Raw genomic sequence first — 7,020 nt, 5'->3', positions numbered from 1 at the left:
CCGTGGGCCGCGGCGGCGGGGAGGGCGCGGGAGGCCACGTGGCACGGTGTGGTTGGCTGCGGGGGCGAGGGCGGACGTGTCCGGCTGCGGCTGGACGCGTCCGGCGGCGGAAAGGGAAAAATCTAGGGTTTCGGGGGGTTCATCCGCGAATTTCGGGGGAGGGGGCTATAAATAGATTTCTGGGTGCTAGGAGAGTCCAAATGAGGAGCGGTTTTCGCCCACACGATCGTGATCGAACGACCGAGAGCATGGAGGGGAGTTAAGTGGGTTTTGGGCCAGTTTGGAAGGGGTGTTGGGCTGCAAAGAGAAGGATTCTTTACGGTTACCCGGTTAACCGTTGGAGTATCAAACGATCTCCAAATGACACGAAACTTGACAGGCGGTCTACCGGTGATGTACCAAGGCCACTTGGCAAGACTCGGTCCATTCCGAGAACGTTTAACACCCGCACACAACGAGAGACGAAAGGGGAACGCCGGAGGGCATAGGAGTGCCGGATCGCGAAACGGACAACGGGGAAAAGCCTCGGATGCAAGAAACGAACATGTATGCAAAATGAAATGCACATGACGACATGATAAAATGCAACACGCAAGCACATGACATGGCAACGACGGCGAGTAACTGACAGACACCTGGCGCATCGGATCCGGGGCGTTACAACACTCCTCCACTAACAAGAGATCTCATCCCGAGATCTTAGGACCGAGTCAGAAGATATAAGGGATGAGGTGAAACAAGAACTCAAGATAAGAAAAGAGGAACGACGAGAATGGCGCGAATCAAAAGCTCACGGAATCAGATAGACTATGAAAGCACTCGTTCAAATCGGAGTGGTTAGAATGAGAAAAGAAATGAATAAGACTGAAAGGATTTAGGCAGCACTCCAGCTAAAAATGGAAGGATTAGAACATGGACTAGGGAAGATGGAATGATACTTGACGAGAGGAACAACACAATACCTCCGGAAGAATTGGAAGAAAGGAACTTAGAAGGAAGGATTGAATGGATTTGAATATCAGAGAAGAACGAAGAAATGCAAAACTCCACTTCAAAAGAATACGGAGAATTAATTGCACTTCAAGACACGAGAAGAAAAGGATACTTGAACTCCACCAACAAAATCTTGACGAATTATGGAAGCATGAATTAAATCATGACGATCCACCATGAAGAACTCCGGTAACAAAAGAATGACGAGATAAAATGAACGAAGAAAGACTAAGATGAGCCTTCCGATTATTTGGATGGAGGTTCCCAACGAGATGGCCGAGGAAATTTGAACTCCGGAAAAGAAAAGATGAAACACTTGGAACTAGAATTTATTCCTCAAGAACAAACTCCGAAGGAAGGGATTACTCACTTGGGTGAAATAAGAATAAGATTTATTGTATGTTTATCCTTCATCAAATTAAATTGATGACAAGCAATGGATTTTGCATACTACTTATTCTTGTTGAAAAGGATTGAGAAGTGACATATCGCAAACTTGAGAAAGTCTTCATGAACCGCCGGTAGGATTGAAAAGCAACGAATGAATTAAAATGACAATCGAAGAAAAGAATCTTGAACGAACCATCATTAGAATTCGGAAATGACTGACGAAAGAGGATGAATCACCGGGAAGAATTGGAAGAACAAATATGCTCGAGGGGATTTAGATGCACAAGAACGAAGAGATGACGATCTGATTAAAGAACACTTGAACGAAGCACCGGGATAATTGGATAACGATAGCTGAAATGTGAGGACGACAAATTCTTCTGGAATGATGGCCTCCGGTGAAAAGAAAACGGAAAGACAACTTCTGAAAAACTCTGGATAGGTAAGAAAAGAATAACTGACAAACTGAAATAATCAAGACGATATCATGAAACTAGAACCACGAATCTTCGAGAGAACGGGCAAGATTTAGAGGAAAACTCTTCTTCGGTCTTCAAATGACGATGAGAAACACCACCAAAATTACTGAGATACTCCGGGAGAATGAAAAGCAGAGGTTGAGCCAACAATGAAAATGATTTGAAATCGACCTTGGAGAAGGCATGTGACTGATGAAATTCATTCTTACGTCACACTTTGAAAAGAATTAGGAATAACTCCGGGGGAATTAGAAGAGTCAGGTAAGATCCTGGAAAAATACCTGTGGGTTAGGGCCCACTGAAGAGAAAACACCGTTGAAAAGTATGATGAACAGATAAATGAAGCACCGGAACAATTGAAATATTCGAAGAGGTGACCACCTCGAATTAATTGACACACAGACGAATCTGCTGAGATGTCTTGAGCACTCCGGAAGGATAAACTGGCGAGAGGCGAACGAGCAGGGAAAGCGCTTGATCGAAGGAAAATAATATGATCAACCGAAAACTTGAATTGAATCCACCGGAGAAGAAAAGAGATGAAGAATGTCCACCGAGACGAGAATTCACCGGTTCAAATAATTGACGAAAGACTGAAGAGGCTCCACACGAATGAAAATTGATGGTCGAGAGAGAGTCAGGCTCCGGAAAGAAAAAGGGTGGGAGGGCGGGAAAACAAAAGCAACTTGGAAGGGGAAACGACGAATATCTTGAAGAGAAAACACCGGTTGAAATCATTGAGGAAAGAAAGCAAAGACTTCGCACGAGTAGGATGGATACTCGATTACGGACTCTGGTTCCGAGAAGAAGAACAGGGTGGGCGGGTGGGAAAGAAAACAACTAAGGATTGAACTCAAAGATGAAGAGGCTCGAGTCGACTCGACAAGAAATGCACCGGATGCAAAGAGCTGAGAACAACGATCGGAAAACCAACTGCGTCAACCTAAAGAAAAATTTGAAGGGGAAGAGAAATAATTCAAAACACCTACGTCAAAATTCCTCACCAGAGCGACGAAGGGACTGAGGAGTAAAAAGAATTCCTACTCTCCGATATAACTAAACTCCGAAAACAGTTTTCTTCTAGACTCAACAACGGCCAAACTACACGATCAAACAAGGGGGCTCCTAAGGTCGGTCGAGGCTCTAATACCAACTTGTCACGCCCAATATGTGACCCTATCCAAAAGGAACTCAAAGGTCCCACCAAGGATAGACCCGCATATTGAAACGGTTTTGCAAGGTGGATATCATTACATCAACATTACATAATAGATGGGGATACATACAAGAGGCATACAATGCCACACGAATACAACATCACAATACATAAGAGCATCATCCGACTACGGATGGAACACAAACAGAAACTCAAACGACATCCACCCTGCTAGCCCAGGCTGCCGACCTGGAACCTATCCCCTGATCGAAGAAGCAGAAGAAGAACTCAACGCAACCAAGCATCGCTCTCGCATCATGATCATCGCATAACCTGTACCTGCAACTGTCGTTGTAGTAATCTGTGAGCCACAAGGACTCAGCAATCCCATTACCATGGGTATCAAGACTAGCAAAGCTTAATAGGAAAGGAAGGGGTAAAGTGGTGGGGTTGCAGCAGCGACTAAGCATATATGGTGGCTAACATACGCAAATAAGAGCGAGAAGAGAACAAGCGGAACGGTCGTCAACTAGTAATGATCAAGAAGTGATCCTGAACTCCTACTTACGTCAAACATAACCCAGAAACCGTGTTCACTTCTCGGACTCTGCCGAGAAGAGACCATCACGGCTACACACGCGGTTGATGCGTTTTAATTCGGATCTGGTGTCAAGTTATCTACAACCGAACATTAACAAATTCCCATCTGCCTATAACCGCAGGCACGGCTTTCGAAAGATTATACCCTGCAGGGGTGTCCCAACTTAGCCCATGACAAGCTCTCGCGATCAACGAAGGAATAGACCTTCTCCCAGGAAGACCCGATCAGACCCGGAATCCCGGTTTACAAGACATTTCTACAATGGTAAAACAAGACCAGCAAAGCCGCCCGATGCACCGACAATCCCGATAGGAGCTGCACATATCTCGTTCTCAGGGCAACACCGGATGAGACTAGCTACGAGTAAAACCAACCCTCAAGTTGCCCCGAGGTGGCCCCGCAGGCAGCTCAGTTCGAACCAACACTTAGACAAGCACTGGCCCGGGGGGGGGGGGCTAAAAATAAAGATGACCCTCGGGTTGGCCGACCCAAGGGAAAGGGTAGGTGGTGGTGAGGCAAATGGTAAAACCAAGGTTGGGCCTTGCTGGAGGAGTTTTATTCAAAGCGAACTGTCAAGGGGGTCCCATAAATCACCCGACCGCGTAAGGAACGCAAAATCCGGGAACATAACACCGGTATGACGGAAACTAGGGCGGCAAGAGTGGAACAAAACACCAAGCAAAAGGCCGAGTCTTCCACCCTTTACCAAGTATATAGATACATTAATAATATAAGAGATATTGTGATATCCCAACCAAAATCCTGTCCACCATGGAGAAATATTCAACTTCACCTGCAACTAGCAACGCTATAAGAGGGCTGAGCAAAGCGGTAACATAGCCAAGCAACGGTTTGCATAGGAAAGGTGTCAAAGGTTAGAGATTCATGGCAATATAGGATGGCTTGATAAACAGGTGATGGGTAACGCAGCATAGCGATAGAACGAAGAACCTAGCATAGCAATGACAGTAGTGAGATCCAAGGTAGCGGTCATCTTGCCTGATATCCCGCTAGGAAGAAGAACGAGTCCATGAAGAAGATGAACGGATGAAGCCGAACCAAGCATAGACGAACGAATCCTCACGATCGCAACGAAACGGGAACTATCGATAAGAAGCACACAACATAGTAAACACATCACACATGAACAAGGCATGATGCACAAACAAGCATGATGCAAGAAAAAACTACATGAAGCTACACATGGCAAGAGATGATGCAAACAAGAGCAACACATCAAGACAAGTTTAAATGAGGCCGGGAACAACATATAACAATTCAGGTAAGTCCTCATATGCAAATTTCGAAATTGGTCCAGATCTGAATAAACCTTATGTTCAAGTAGTTAAACAGCAAGTTAAGACGCACCAAGATGATCTACACGAGATTCTAGTGAAGTTACATATAAAGTTCATTTAGTTCGGAGCTACGGACTAATAGATATGAGCAAAACAAGTTAAACATGGCATTGATGCAAAATTCATACAAACATCAAGCAACCACTTCAAAACAAGGATGCAACATGATAATATGAAACTACATGCAATTTTAAGCAAGTTTCATATAGAGCACACTCAAAACGGAGCAACGGTTCAACACACACACACATGGAACAAGTTTAAAGGACAAGCTGTCCAAAATAGCAACTAGGCATATTGCAAGCACCAAAACAACATGCTACAGCACCCCAACATAATAACAAAAGGTATGGGCATGATGTACAGGTAAAGCATAACAAAACATGAACACTGAGCTATCTCCGGAAATCACTAGAACATGCTCAAACACACATGGTAAGATTGCAAGTTACAACAATTTCAGACTTTGCAGAAATTAACATCACGATGCAATGTTTAGAGCTATCGAACAACATGTTACAGGAACTTATCATGGAAAACAAAGGCATGGCATTAATCTACTAAATGCATAGATCAAATGTCCCTTACTGACCATAAGCCAAAAAGGATCAGAAAATATGATGGCACCCACGTAAACATAGCAAGTTATATTACAGATTCAAACATGGCAGCAACAGAATAATGAAGGCATGTAGATGAGCTTGTACCACTCATCACAGAGCAAGACGTGGCATGGCAAGGCACCCAACAGTAAGAAGACATATTTGTGAAGCTAAGCATGACAATAGCAAGGTTATAGGGTGCATGGAACACTAGAAAAACACATGACAACAAGTGAACTTAATGTTAACAGGCTGACAACAACATTATGAAGCAACTTTGGAGCAAGATATGAACAAGCTACATCAACCTATAAATGCAACCATGGGCAAGGATGGATATAGCATGACATGTAGAACAAAACATGTTTATAGAACATCTCCAGATTATGCATAGAATGATTAGTGGCAACATGTTTATATAGCATCACGAAATAACAGATTCAGCCTAGCAAAACAGCAACATCATGTACCCTACTTAACAAGCTCGATTCACTCACCACAAGTCATTGCATGACAAGATAAGCATAGCATCATCAAGAAGACATGTTTATGTAACCAACCAAGGCAAGAACAAGTCCATAGCATGCAAGGATCGACTATAACAAGCTTGGCAAAATTGAATAACATGTAAACAATCTGCCAGGAAACATTTTGAAGCAAAAGTAGAGCACGAAAACGACATGCTAGACTACTCCATAATTTCAACAAAGGGCATGAATGGATAGACAATAACCACATGTTCAAAACACCCTTACTGAAGTATCTCTAAATATGCATGGAGCTCTCTGTAGCAGCAAGTTTACATGGCATCAAAATAACAGCAGAACAGGGACTAAAAACAGCAACATCACGATGCCTAGTTTGGATGCTTGTGCTAGTCACCACATTGATCACAAAAATACGTGGTAAGCACCTCTGTAAAGAAGACATGGCATAGTTCAAAACAGATAAAGACATCAACCTCATAGGATGCACACATCAATCATGGCAAAAATGACAAAAGAGCTCGTTCTGATAACAGACAGCAGAAAACATCATGAAGCACTCTTACAACAAAGATTCAGGCATCAAGATGACCTCAAATTAGTATGATGCAATGGAACCAAATGATTTACTCGTTGAGGCGAACAATTTGACATATTACACGCACAAAACGGAGCTACGGATGCAGAGATATGATGGCATGAACATGGCATGAAAATTACAAAAATCCTGGGACTTTGGCGAAAATATCACCTCCGAAACAGATCTGGGGTTTCGGGCACACGGGTCGAGGTTCGTCGGAGGCGGCCGGAGTTCTCGCCGGAGTAGAGGAGAAGGTGGCCGGAGGGGCTCAGGGACGGCCGGAGATGCTTGGGAGGGGCGGATCCGGTCCGGCCCGACCGGATCCGGCCAGCGGGGGCGAGGGGCGCGGCAGCGGAGACCAACGGCGCCGGGCGGA

This window comes from Triticum aestivum, chromosome 6B (genome assembly GCF_018294505.1).
Source record: "Triticum aestivum cultivar Chinese Spring chromosome 6B, IWGSC CS RefSeq v2.1, whole genome shotgun sequence".
Lineage (NCBI taxonomy): Eukaryota > Viridiplantae > Streptophyta > Magnoliopsida > Poales > Poaceae > Triticum > Triticum aestivum.
Note: the sequence above shows the minus strand (reverse complement) of the source record.